At 40.4% G+C, this 15,018-nt stretch overlaps 1 long non-coding RNA gene across 1 annotated transcript; it reads right to left on the bottom strand.

Annotated features, from left to right (window-relative positions):
* Window positions 1–337: 337 nt before the first annotated feature.
* LOC145656545 (uncharacterized) lies at window positions 338–1,389 on the bottom strand. The gene is made up of 3 exons (XR_014122182.1): window positions 1,302–1,389; window positions 518–589; window positions 338–389 (listed from the first exon to the last, which is right to left on the bottom strand). It is a non-coding gene; the product is annotated as an uncharacterized LOC145656545 (long non-coding RNA).
* Window positions 1,390–15,018: the final 13,629 nt, after the last annotated feature.

The raw sequence follows: 15,018 nt of genomic DNA, 5'->3' as shown, positions 1-15,018 counted from the left end.
TAGATAGATAGATAGATAGATAGATAGATAGATAGATAGATAGATAGATAGATAGATAGATAAAAGTTGGAAATTGGTTGTGTAAAAATGAATTGTGATTGTTACGCCACACAGATGTAAGTGGACATCAAGGGAAAAAATAGTGTGGGTGCCAAGTATGGTGATTGTATCTTAAAAGCTGTAGGAAATGTTACATTCAGAATGTTTGTGAGACAAAAAAAATAAGATATAATTACTATCCATGGTTTAATTGACTGTGTTGCAGACAACATAGGCAGGAATTAGACTGAAAAATGAGTATTTTTAATGCTGTTTATTGCTGTCATCAGAGGTTATGCAGCCATATCCTCCCGAGCAAGTACGGCTTCTAATCCTAACAGTTTGGCCACCTGCAGACACAAATACCGTGTTGAGCAATATTTAATTACATCTACTTGAAATGCATATTTAATTACATTGTTAGTATTTATGGAAAACAAGTGTTAGGACTGCTCTGCTGCATTGCAGACTTTCTCACTCTAGCAATCATGGCTTCCAGGTCCTCAATACATTTATCCCTCTCATTGACATTCATATCTTTAGGTTCCACCTGTAGATATGAGTAGAAATATTGTTGAACAGTATTTAAATACATTTAATTGAAATATGACTTTAATTACATTTTGATACATTTGTAATGTATAATTTGTATTGGACTGGAAAGGAAACAAATACAATTTTTATCGCATAGCCGTTATCACATAGCCTGCAGGCCTAATAATGTAAAAATGTGCCCGCAAACATCAAATGTTCAACAGAAATAACAGGACCTGACACACTAAGGTACCGTAGACCCATTCAAATTGTGCTATTGGAATAATAAATTCCAATGCATTCAGTCATTTTAGCTAGTGTTGATTTTAATTCTTGCCACAATTATACTAATAATCAGTGTTACAACTCAGCATGCAAAGTCACCGAACAGTCGACTGTTAATTCTATAGTAAGGAGAATGTAAAACAAACAAACAAAAAACCCACCAACAGTATTTTTTTTTTCCTGTAACTGACAAAGATTGCATATGCTAAATGTATGTGTCCTAAATATATTCTGAATACATTTACATTAGTGTTTTTAATTAATTTCTCAAACATTTGTTGAAATGAATTTGTAATTTATATTCAGAGACATTTCAGTGTACTTAAGTACAAGCATTCAATTAGCATCACTGTTCACCATAGCTGTTTTTCCATTTTTTTGTGGCTTTTGTCCATTGCCACAGTATGGCTTTAAATCATTTGTCTTGGTTCTACTTTACTTACTATGGCTGATTGAGTTCTCTCAATAGTGAAGTCATTCTTCATTAAACACTTTGTTCTAGTATCTGTTTAAAAAGTAACAGAAAATGTCTTATTAGCGTTGTATAGATACTTAGAACACTTCTATGTAGATCTCTCTCTCTCAGACAACCACACACACACACACACAGTAGTACATCCAAGTGGTGGCTGTGGTCAGAACTTACCCTTAAAGATGTCATCCTCTATTCTAGCAGGGATCTGGGCTCGTGTTTTTTCGTTTTTCTTTTTCCCATATTTAGCAAATATCCCGTGCTTTTCCTTTTCATATTTCTCAGAAGGAACATGTTCCTTGCGTCTTGGATTGCAATCGTAACTACCGGACTGACCCATAATAAATTTAGTTTTGAAAATCCAGGTGTAACCGTTATCTGTGATCTGTAGACTAAAAATGGTTCACAGAAATTGTTCATTTGAAAAATCTGTTCTTTGACTACATCATAATCGCTTAATTGATGCGGCTGCATTATGACATCACACGTCACGTCTGCAATAGTTTTCAATTTACACCAACTTTAAAGAGAAAATGATTAGCAAATGTAGTTGCTAGTGATTGTCTAGTGATTGCAAGCAATGACTATTCGTGCTCTGCATTCTTGCGTATTTATTTATGCTAGGCTGTACATAACGCAGCCTTAAAAACATGGGATAAAAATCCCCATGTAACACAATTCAGGTTCTGTCTAAATACATGGCTAGCTAGCTAGTTATTTTACAATCCCATTTAGCACATATATCGTCGTGAATGTCCTGAACAAAACACGCTGTACCTAATCCCCATAAATGACATATCTCTCACTGAATAAAAACTCGTATGCTTCAACAGTATACGGTGGGAGAAATGGCAATCACCTTTAAAAGGATTTCTTACTGTAGGCCTATTATAAACAACATGGAGGAAATTAAAATAAAGATACTTGTGTCAGACCGTGGGCACAGGCTGCTGATAAATCAGGTAAATGAAACTGGATGGACTGCTTAATTTTGTAAAAACACAACATTTATGGTTACAAGGATGTTTCACACATACACTCTTAAGTGATGCTGACCTCAATATCCATATTTCACATTGTTACTGTAACACTATAGATGAACCTAAACTTCACATTCTCGTCACGTTGATAAGCTTTTTGAAAGTTCCGCTCTGCACGTCTCTGAAAGGCAGGTGAGTTAAGCTCCTGGAAACATAAAAGCATGATCCTAAATCTTTCACTTTGTTCTTATATGCGAGTTGTCAATAATTCAAAATTCTTGTTAAAACTCTGGAACTCTGTTGCAGCTCACTCTCTCTGTTTTGCATTGCCAGATCGCTGGACAGGAGTATGTCCAGCTTTGCCACACGTGCCCTGCGCTGACCAGTACCGCCAGCAACCACAACACGTGGAGACGTAATCCTCTTTAACTACTTGTCCTTCCTCCACGTATATACACTCAAAACTCCAGTTTAGAGTGGTTAATGGCACTTACGCCAGCACACTGTACCGGTTTGTTCACCTGTAGTCAGAGATACACGGACCCGTTGGTGCGTATGCGTAACTCGGAGCAGGTGCTGCTCTACAAGGTTATGCTGCTGCTTATTGTCACTCTCTCACGAGCACAAGCCCTCATCTACTTTAACAAGGCTCAGTCACTGATAATGTAATAACAAACATGTTTGACAAAATACTAGGTCATGGTTTGCAGTCTGAAGTACTTCTGACCTGCTGAGAGTTAGCCTGATTTGATTTAGCTTGTTCTTAACCTTTGTTTAGTATGTTACGTAAAAGCTCATTCATTAGGGGTTTTTTTAATAGGCTGTAGTAATTTCAGGAGCTCAGGCAGGGGCATATTTATATTTATGAGTGGCTATGCAACACCCACTGAAATAAAAGCTGAGGATGTCATTGCAGAGGTAGGAGGAGCCAGAGCAGAATATTACAGAATATTACATGTCTTGAATAGTGGCTCTGTCTGCCCTGGGGGTATTATTGAAACCCAAAGGCTGAAAGGATGGGGAGAGAGAGAGGGTACGGCCCCTTCCCCCAAACGTCTCCCCGTGTGTTTGCTTGTGTGTGTGTGTGTGTGTGTGTGTGTGTGTGTGTGTGTGTGTATGTTCATCCGTGTGGCCACGCTCCCTTGTGTTTCTCGCCTGCTCTTCGTTGTGTTGTTAATGTTTGCGTATATAAGTCCTTTGTGTAAACGTTAACGTTGTCAGTGTTTGATCCCACGATAGCCTTAGTGCTACGTTGTCTTCCATGTCAATAAATAAACATCGTTGTATGCATCACTGCTCCTCTTTTGTATCCTGCCAAGCCTCCCTGCGTTACAATTATGATAAAATTTGATAAAATACTAGATCATAGTTTGCAGTCTGAAGTACTTTTGACCTGCTGAGAGTTAGCCTGATTTGATTTAGCCTGTTCCTAACCTTTGTTTAGTATGTTGCGTAAAAGCTCATGGAAATATTTCAGATGTAACATACATGTAACTAACCTAGTAGAGCAAAATTACAGAATTGTAAGGAGGAAGTGACGTTCTTGGGGCATATCATTAAGGGAAATACACACAAGCTGTCTCAAAACCGAGCACAAGCCATAATTTCGCTACTTAAACCAAAGTGGCATACTCCCCTCTTACTGTTTTAGTCCCACACGCAGTACACCGAATACTGCAGGACCAGAGTGCCACACTTATCAGCCCAGTGGTAGCTGAGATACCACACCACCCTCTTAGATATGCCTAATATAACTGTCAAAAGGTGTATAACACTGAACCCAGCTACACTCCTTCCTACGGAGGAGGATGGAGATCCACAAGACTGCACAGCAGTCTTAGCTGAAGTATATATACTGCGGGTTGATCTCTTTGAAGAAGCCATAAATAACTCAGACCTATGCCTCTATGTGGATGGGTCAGCAAGCAGAGACGACACAGGGGTCAATAGGGCAGCATACGCGGTAGTAACAGATCATGAAATACTTAAAACAGAAGTATTACCATCCTCCTATTCAGCGCAGGCTGCTGAACTAGTAGCACTGAGGGAAGAATGCAAACTAGCTGCAGACAAAACTGCTAATGATTTTTGAGCCATATGGAAACATAGGCAATTCCTGACAAGCTCGGGTAAATATATTAGACATCACCATCTTGCTAGAAGCCATTTCGCTGCCAAAGACAATTGCAGTTGTTAAGTGTGCAGCTCACAGGACTACAGAAGACCAAATCAGCAAGGGGAATAATTTTGCAGATAGAGTAGCAAAGGCAGCTGCAACTAAAACCGCTGTGCAAGCAATACAGGACACCGCTGCTACCCCGCAGGCCACATTACGGGAAATTCAGTCAGGGGCTACCGCCACTGAAGGCACCAGGTGGAGACAACTAGAATCTCCTGTTAACAACCCACACTGCTGTCAAAATAGAAGGACGAGGAACCTGGGTACATCACACACACTGTAAGAAGTTTCTGACACCAGCCCCAACTCCAAGCAGCAGCACCCAAACAGACTAGGTCGGAACTGTGTTGAGTAGGGTGTTAAAGGCAAAGCCTACCCTTTCGACACTCGGAACTGTCAAGAGACAGTAGAGAAAATCAGACACAGCTAACACAGTCAGAACATAGACTGCATATTAATATGGATGAAGAATCCCACGACTTATTAGAAGACTTGTTACCATTTCAGGGTCCCAACGCCACTGAGGCAGAATGATTAGCAGCTAAATGCCAACAAAATACAGCGTGTATGTCAGCCATTGTGCATGCCCAACATATCGAGCAAGAGTGCCTGGTGTGCCAGCATACCAGTGTTCCAAGGACTGTAATCCCTCTGAAAAACGCAGACGTAGGAGAAGTGAATATGGCAATCTCTATGTGCCAGGTTATTAACCAGACCTCAAACTGTCCCAGTCCCACTAACCCCGCACCACCGAAAATGATGCTGCATGTGGCAGCTAGAAAGGGTGAGATATGTGTATAGCAGATGAAGCAGCAGGTGCCGGTAGGCTGGTCCAGATGCGTCGACTATGTGCAGGTGCACAGCAATGGCACTTGCAGTGACTCCAATAGCAGTTCCCTGTGGAATTGCTCCATGACAACCCTGCAGGGGTATTGGAATGTAATGTGGGTCTGTGGTTCGGTGGCCTATGGTGAATTGCCACAGAACTGGACTGGTTGTTGTTATCCAGCTGTAGTGCGCCCAAGGACGCAGATGTATACACTTCCCCATGCCAAGCAGCACAGGGTGAGGAGAAACATAACCAGCACAGACTATTGTGGTAGAATTCTGAGGGACCCATGGACCACTCCGGGTGAAACCATTGGTTGGTCCCTTTTCCTGGGCGGTGGCACAGTAGCAGCCCTGCAAAAGATCAATGGCTTAGCTTATCAGTTACTGCAAGTAGTTAATGACACCTTAGCAGCAATAGGTGCCTTAAAGATAGAACAACAAGTGATAAGGGCAGTAGTGCTTCAACATAGAATGGTATTAAATCTCCTAACCATGAAGGAAGGAGGAGTGTGCAAAATGATTAACACTTCCTGCTGTTTTTACATTCCAGATCTCTGCGCTAATATTACTGATTATATGAATCATATGCGATCTGCCTTCACTCCGCAGCCTACAGTTCCAGGTGGATTCTGGGACTGGCTGACGGCCTGGTTGGGCAGTTGGGCAGCGAACCTAGCAGCTGTACGTTGCCCATTCTGCTACCCATTCTTCTTCTTCTTCTGTGTTTACCTCCTTTTTTGTCATTGCGTGTCAGACGTCTTTCTTGTGATTTCACCATGCCAGCGCTCAACGGTCAGGCCAATGACCAACCCCAGCTCTGTGAAGACATTCCGCTCCCCAAGATGGGCGGTGCTGGTGATCCACATGAAGACATCGTAGTGCTATTTGCTGAATAAATGTGTGATAATGTGTGATATAGAATAAAAGGGGGAAATGTTGTGGAAATTTACTTTGCTTCATTTTGTGGAAATTTACTTTGCTTTATTTTACTTTGCTTTATGTTTCTATAGTCACAGCATAACAGTCTGCAGATAAGCATGTGAGTCAGGGACACCAGCTGCTCACATAACATTCTAACCATAGAGATAGAAGAAGCCTTCAGCGCTCAGGCTAACCAAAACATGAACTAGCAGATACTCTGTAGGAGTCGTTTTTCTTTTTTCTCTTTCTTCTGTTCTCTGTATAAGGGCAGGGGGACCGTACTGCGGGTCAGTTCTCTTACTCTGTTATACAGGGGACAGAACCCAATAAACTTTTACTCTTTACTACTCAATGCATAAAGCTGTCTGTGTTTGATATGCTCTCATTTTCCCACCACATCCATTTAGCAGTACTTCTGAATAACCAAAATGGCTTAAAAGAGCTGAGGGGATGTTTGAAACTGAGTGATAAGATGTTCAGCAATTTATATATAATACAAGGCAGTAAATTAAATTGGGCTGAACTGGACAATAGTACCTGGAATGAAAAGTATGTCGTAGAGAGAGTAACAAAAAGCTCAACCTCTCACCTCACGCTCTGAGATGTCTCTGTCACTGTCTGTAGTGTCCTCTAGGATACTGCTGCCCTCACTAAAGTGTGTCACCCTAACCGGGTCAAACATCTCTTGAACATAATAAGTACACAATGGAAAATCAGCTTCAAGTGCTGCATTGAGCTAGAGTGCACTGTAAATGGCCAGATACAAATGGCAATGTCAGTAGTAAATTTATATATGCAGTCATGGAACAGGACCTAGCTGTAGAGCACAGCTTTAAGGTGCATATTATGATTTGCTCTTACCAATCATCCTCCTGGCTGTGTCTTGCTCTTTTGGCCAAATGTTTCTCTTCCAAAGCAGACAGACCAGACTTGCTGCATATTACTCCGTGCACTATAAATAAACCACATGTATAATGCCTTGTAAACAATGGAAGAAGGGAAATTTGAATTGTGACTACTCTGTTAAAGGGGCGGATAAGGCAACCCACCCAAACCCCCCGAAAGCTGTTCTGTTATCCCTAATTGCTATGCAATAGTCCTGTGATTAACTCAAAGGCTGGAGAAGTTTCACCTTTCTCTACTTGAATCCTGAAGGCTGTTCGGTTCCGTCGCCTACAATCCATCCTGTGTAATTAAACATTCACATCATAACTCGACCCCGTGTAATAGGGCAAACTCACTCGGATGGGGGAAAGGATTACAGACGACCTGTACTGCTGCCGCAACTCTGCGGCCATTCCAACAACATCCACATACATTCCAGCAACATCCTATTATAGGACACAGTGGGCTTAGGTACACCCATTTAATAGCATGTTGGACCTTCTTTGGCCTCCAGAACTGCAGCAATTCTTTCTGGCATAGTTTCCACTATGTGCTGAAAATACTCTGCAGGAATCTTGGTCCAATCTTCATAGGATATTTTCTCTCAAATTACATGGAGGGACTGACATGTTCTAAACTGCCTGTTGTACTCTTACAGCTGCTCTGAAATACAAAAAAACATATTTATCTTCCACTCCACTCAAGGATGGCCACACTTGGAATTTCCCTTGGCACATTTAAAACATTGTGTGAACCAGATAGCTTCTGTTTTCAACCTTCCAATGCTCTGAGTAGTAGTGTTCCATGCATATGAGATGCTTCAACACGTCCATTCGTGTTGTAAAGACACACAGTGTAAGCAGTATTAATGAAACTGCATCTCTTCCTCAAACTCACCAGTGTAACAATTACAGTGTGTGAAATCTAATTTTAAATGGCGATCAGCCTTCTTAACAAATCTCCAATAACAAATAAGCAGAACTCACCTTGTTGAGTGTTTGTGTTTGTTTGTGTGTGTGTGTGTGTGTGTGTGTGTGTGTGTGTGTGTGTGTGTGTGTGTGTGTAGTTTTAAGCATAGCAAGGCACTTCAGGGTTGCCAGGTGGAGCCTTCCTGAAGACTCTGATACTGAAACAGCATTAAAAGCTGCAATGGCACTGTAGTTGTATTTATCTGCACTAATACAGCTTTGAACAATTGCACTCTTACATACAGTAAGTTTCTGTGTACCTGTGTACATTTCTGTGTACCTTTAGTAAATAAAGGGATTCTATTCTAATATTACAAGTGCTAGAAGTACTGAAACTCCAAACAGTGAAGAAAGCAGTGGAGCTTAATGACTGGTCAGATGAAGAGAGTGAAGTGAGGAGTTTCCTTCAGTGTCTGCCATGTCCCAGCTGAGGTGAGTGTGAAGCTTTTATTAGTACTATAGGAGTTGTGTTTAACTTTGAAACTGATGGTGTCACAGCCATTTGTGGCCGGGAGTCTAAAAGAGCATAATTGGCTGTACTCTTAGGGAGAGAGGGAGTGGCACACGCTCTCTCCCTTGTTAATTACAGAGACACCGTGCAATCAAGGGCGTCTATAAGTTCACGCGTCAGAAGGGGGAGGAAAAGACTATTTTCCGAGTACTTAGAATAACATTCCGTACTTTTTGGAGAAAATTTTCTAGAGTGTTTTCATGTAGAGAGAGAAATGAGTGGCTAAAATTTCAGAAGCATTAAGGAGACAAATGGGGAATATATAACAGCTCTTTCCATGTGTTAGTGACACCAGCGTTCCCTCTTTTCGCAGATGGTAAAAAAGAGCCCTGACTCTTGCAAACTTCATTTTTTTGAAGAACAAAGAGAAAGATGAATAACTCGCTTTATGGCCTTCCACTCATGCATACCAATTCCAGTATGCATCCAAACATTGTCAGAATAGTAGGAGTGCAGACTTTGAAAAATGGTAGTGTCAGGTAATCTCTGCGGCTTTGTCCCTGGTTGTCTAGTGGTTAGGATTCGGCGCTTTATCAAAAAATCTCTTTTTTTGCTCATATAAAATGACAGATTCTGCATTAAAACATAAAGTTTGTGGGAGTCGGAGTTGAACCGACAGCCTAAGGACGACAGTTGTAACTTCTACTCTACCAACTGAGCTATTGAAAGTGACGTGCAAGTAATCCCACATGTCCAAACACCAGTATGTTGGCAAGAAACACAGCCAGTTTTGGATGTTTCAATTGTTAAGTTCATTTGACACAAAGAAGAAAGATCGCATTGTATAAGTTGTTCAGCTACAAACAGATATATCTTTTGATGACATATGGAATCATACTGGACTTTGTGTACATGAATGGAGAAAGGCCATAAATGGTTAGAATAACATTCAGTACTTTTGGAGAAAAGTTTCGAGAGTTTTGTCATGTAGTGAGAGAAATGAGTGGCTGAAATATCAGGCATTAAAAGTGCAATTTGCAATCATGGAAAGAAAATTGCTTTCATGTGGACTGCATTGAGATATCGAACTGCCTGTGGAACATAACACCTCTTAAGAGGCTAGATTTGTGCTCTCAAGTTGCGATGGTGGTTTTATCATGGCTTCTAAAAGAAGAGGCTGTGGTCAGGGTGGAGTGAGTCTTTGATAACCAAGATTGTTGTTGTTTTGGCCTTCAAATAGACAACGGCATTACCCAGTGTCAGGTCTTTCTCAGTAAACTGCAGAGAATGATATAGAGGGCAAGAAATGGTCAAGCACAGTTTAATTGGCTGTGTGTCTCTAAAAAACACTACAGCTCTCTGATACATTTTTGGTTCAAGAATCATTATGCAAATGATTTAATCATTGATTTAATCATTATGCAAATGATTGTGATTAACGCTTTGTCTGTTTAATTCAAATATCATACTATAAACCTAATATTTTAATAGGGTTGGCAACTTTCTAGATCCAATTACTACATGTGTGTGATGTACAGGTGCTGTAGCTATACGGTATACAATTGTTCACAGTAGCCTAATTATAATATATACAACCAAAAATGCATCTAAAATAAACACCAGAAACCTGGACTAAGGGTGATGTAAATAAGTGCATTAAATCTAGATAGGACTGCTCAATAGGTAGGATAACAGCAGAACAATTGTCCCGCCATATAAGCAAAATGAGAGCCTGCTAAGGCCACCAAGAGGGTGCCAAAGACCATGTATTTATTTCTATTTGTTTTTTTACCTATGTTATGTCAGTGGCTGCTCAGATTTCTTCATAGGGCCCCACACAGGCTTGGGCCAGCCCTGGTATCACAGTGTCGTGCACTGGAAAACCATCAAGCCTGTTGACTATGCTACCAGTGTTGTTCATGTAACTGTGCAAATAACCTGCAAACACAATTACTTTTAGAAGTATCATCCAGTTTGTTTTCGCAATTGCCAAAATGTAATGAATCACAGCCAGTGTTCTAAAACAGAGCTGGAATGTATTCCTGGCTGACGTGCCCTGTTTCTGGTTACAAAAAAAAAATAATAATAATAATTGGTGGATGAATTTTCAATGAAAGTGCTTCACTCAGCAGCCATTAATGATTCTTCTGTCCAGTATGAATAAATTGGAATTCCTATCCTTGTATCGGGTGTGGCAATTATGTGTAACAATTGTGAAGCAAAAAAGCAATAGTGAAATTTTAATATAACAATATAGGTACTATAGAATATAATCTGCATGCATATTAATTAGGCTATGCAAATAACACAACTACTTCTGTAGCACATCATTCATGCCTGTTGAATAGGCAGTTTTCTGCTTTGCAGATACTTGAAATCTTTTACTAATCTTTCCCCAAATCCACTAGGAGCTGCCTTTTACATTAACATGCCAGGAAACACACTGACTGGATTTTTAATCTTTCTAATGGGTAAGATATATTCGTATAGTCAAGAAAGATATTTTTTTAATTATTAATCAGTTAAGGAAGTCAAGCTATTGCATTTTGCTGAGATGAAGAAATATTGCATAACCCTGTACTGGCCAAATAATTAGATTTGATGTGCTATTTTGTGGCTTAATCCCATAACTGAATTATTCACATGGTTTTATAGCCATGGTTAATACTTGCTGTCAAAATGCTGAGGTTCATAAGAACTTCTTTCCTTCATAAAGAAGCTTCCTGTTTTTGAAACTGTTTCAGCATACTAGCTCTTACTGCTCTCTATCTGTTTAACAAATTTTTCCTTGAATTTAATTACTTTCTACCTGGAAACTGGCAACTTCCATGGAAAACTACTTTATCATCACAAACTATATCTAAGGAACTACAACAAACATAAGTAATGTTAACATTTTCCTTTTTCATCACGACTTATGTTTTACTTCAGAGCACTGAATGCAGCATGTTTATTCTTCGTCATTAGTGGCAGTTTTATCTGTGAGAAGTGTAGATGAATTGCTAGTCTGACAGAGAAGACTCTAGCACCAGAAGTGCACATCCAGACAGCAAGGCAAATGGGTGACGTTACGGCAAAGTAGACGAGCTTCGACCAGCTCATGGGAGCACTACACATTCCCAACATTAAGTAGCAAAACCCCAGAGACCTTCTGCCTGTACTGGCCAGACTTCAGATCAGAAGGTGAGAGAATACAGTCATGTGTTGTGTGGCTCAGATTGTTCACACAGTTAGTAACAGTCCAAACACTTTAATTATACTGTACAGCATGAGACCTGGAAATGTGTGTGTGTGTGTGTGTGTGTGTCTTCTCCCCAGGCTGAGCTCCAGCTTTGTACTGTCCATCATCAGAGAGATCTATCAAACTGGCTCTGCTCACTGTGTGTCCAGCTTGTTGAGTTCAGCAGAGAACTGCATCAACCTGAACAGCAGAGAGGTGGACTCTGTCCACTGTGCTGCCCTGTGTTTCACCCTCCAGCACTGCACAGCAGTCTCTCTCAGCCTGCTGTTCACCTCCATACCAAAGGCGGAGCTGGAGAGCATTGAGCCACTGCTCTAACACGTCTCCCGTCTCAGGCTTGAACTTTTCTTACATTCAGAATTTTAACACACAACAGGTCTGTTTAGGGAGTGTTATATAAACGTTTATGTATGTTTATGTGTTTTTCACGAGTTTCCTCAAAAGTCATTTTGTGCCAGTATCATTTAGGTTTTATTGAGACTCCTGTCAGGTAATCAGCAATATCCATGGATATTTTGCTCAGGTGTGTTAGGACAGAATAAAATGACTTTCTGGAGGAAATTGGTAAATTTAGGTGAAATATTTATATTAATCTGAAATTAACTGCCCTGCCACTGTCTGTGTGTGTTTTGTTTTCTCCTTGTTGACAGGCCGCTGTTGCTGAGGCTGCTCCACTGCTACAGTGTCTCTGAACTACAGCAAGGGGCAGCAGCAGCAGATCTGCTCTTCGCTCTGCAGCACAGACTTGATTTCTCCTGCTGCTCTGCTCTGGAACTCACAGCAGACAAACAGACACACACACTGACTCTGAGCACTGAGGACTGCAGAGTCGTCTCCATGGTCATCCAGAGAGCAAGCTCTCACACACACACACACACACACAGCTCACTCTACACGGCTGTGAGGGCAACTCTTCCCCATTTTACACACAGTCACCCTTCAGTAAGCCACTGACTCAACACCACACAAACTAGGGAAACATTCTGGAAAAGGGGAAAGAATTTTATCATTTGAAACAAAATGTGTGTAAATAGCATTAATGTTAGTAGTTATGTGAGTGTGTTAGTGTTTTGTGACTCTACATGTTGGTGAATGTTGAGTGTGTTCAGCTGCAATAAAGCCATGCTGCTCCAGTTCCTGTCTCTTCTCTGTGTGTGGACTGATATGGAGTGTGTGAGATGCACTGTGGCTCTCTCCCGGGCTCTGGGTAAGATGGTGGACCTCAGTCAGACCCGGCTGGACCAGCAGGCCTGTAGGTCACTGGCGCTGTTTCTGGAACATTTTGAAGGGCTGTCAGAACTGGACCTTAGCCACTGTCAGCTTACTGACCACTGCCCGCAGCTGCTGTTCCCACACCAGCACAAAGCCCACATCCTGGAGTGAGTGGACAAGCGGGAGGAGGAATGTGTAGAGAGTCTTGATTGTTGAGTCCACAGTGAACACTAACATAGATATAACACATTTTACTCTTTTTCTCACAATTTAACACAAAATCTGAACATAGAAGCTGTGTGTGTTCATTGTAAATCATTGTATGTTCCTTGAAAGGCTCTATATAAATGTAACTTTGCTCATTCAGTCATATCCTGTGTTCCTTCAAGGACTTATTTTTTTCAAAAGCAAACAGCAAAAAGTTTGATTTTCTTGGTGATTTTATTTGGAAATGACAACCTCTCTCACTGGCTGCCTGGTTCACTGATCACTGCCTGTACTTGGCAGGATGGACCTCTGTGGTCTACAGAATATCCAGACTGCTTGTAGAAACACATGTTCTCATTAAAAAGAGAAATAAGGCATAACAGACTCTTTACGATTTACAGTTTCATGCCTGATAGATAACAAGTCATGTGTACAAGAACTGAAATAAATGATATTTTGTTTAAAATGTCAAAATGCATAATTATCTGGCCATTAATGACTCAGGTCCACTGACACAAATATACTATTAATTCTTTGCTTATTCATTCATTTGCTAATTCAGTCATTCATTTATTCATTCATTCGTTCATTAATTTAATTAATTGATATATAAATCTACAGGTGTTTGTACTACTACACGGTGATTTAATAGAGGGAGGTGTGTTTGGGAATCCTGAACAATGTGGTAATTATAATCCATCTAATTTCAGCCTCAGTCACAATGACATCACTGATGTGTCAGCAAAGCGGATCTATGATACTGTCTCCACCAATAACAATATTCACACTGTGAGGTAACTCTGTGTGTGTGTTTAGGCATTCAAAATAAGGCTGTATTTATTTGAGTTTAAAATTTCAAATTGAAAAGCCTATTTTGATTTTATAGGCTCTTCAACAACAGAATTACAGGCATACAAATCTTCCTCTCAGACAAGTGCTTTGAAGTCTGGTGATGTTGATGTGTTGTTGGCACTGTAATGATGAGATTTTATTTTATTAGATTATTGAGACTATCCAAATTATATTTTTGTTTTAAGTGAAAAAAATGTAATGATTAAAAAACATATTTTAGTTTTCTTATGAATTTTAAGATTACATATAAAAATCAAATACTCAAAATTTATTTATAAAGTGCTTTCTAAAATTTTATTTTATTTTATTTTATTTTATTTTATTTACAACAGGTGTTGTTACAAAGCAGCTTTTCAAATGTCCAAGTCCAAGCCCCCAGTAAGCAAGCCAAGGGTGACAGTGGCAAGGAAAAGCTGCCTAGAGCATGAGGAAGAAACGTTGAGAGGAGCCAAGACTCAAAGGGGGCCCCATCCTCCTCTGGCTGTTTAAAGAGAGACATAAATGAAAAAATTAAATAAGCATTTAATGTTTAGTCCAACTTTCTGGAGGTTCTAGACTTGTCCCGATAGTGTGCATGTGTCCGAGACCCAAGTCACAAGAGAACGTCCATTAAGGTCAACAGAGAGTAGCTGGTTGGGGTGGACGTGGTGTGGGTTACAACAGGGGACATCAGGGGATGATGGGAGTAGCCAAGGCATCTGAGACAGGATGAGGCTCAGTAACATCACGACATCAGGGGTAGGCATACCTCGACAGAGTCCACTATCAGTCCAGTGTATTAGTGCGATGATGTTTGATTCCTACTCAAAGAACATGTGATACTTTCAACATTCACATTAGGTATCAATGAAGTTGTGACATCAAGCAAAGGAGGACAGTGAGACATGAGTAGACAAGCACAAGTTGGACTTATTAGGGACAATGAAACAAAACCTGAAGACAAGAAAACAGAAATGAAAGT

Source organism: Electrophorus electricus, unplaced genomic scaffold (genome assembly GCF_041902795.1).
Source record: "Electrophorus electricus isolate QZ-2024a unplaced genomic scaffold, ASM4190279v1 Scaffold78, whole genome shotgun sequence".
NCBI classification, from domain to species: Eukaryota; Metazoa; Chordata; class Actinopteri; order Gymnotiformes; family Gymnotidae; genus Electrophorus; species Electrophorus electricus.
The sequence above is the reverse complement of the archived record's forward strand: the minus strand, read 5'-3'. Positions and strand labels throughout refer to the sequence as shown.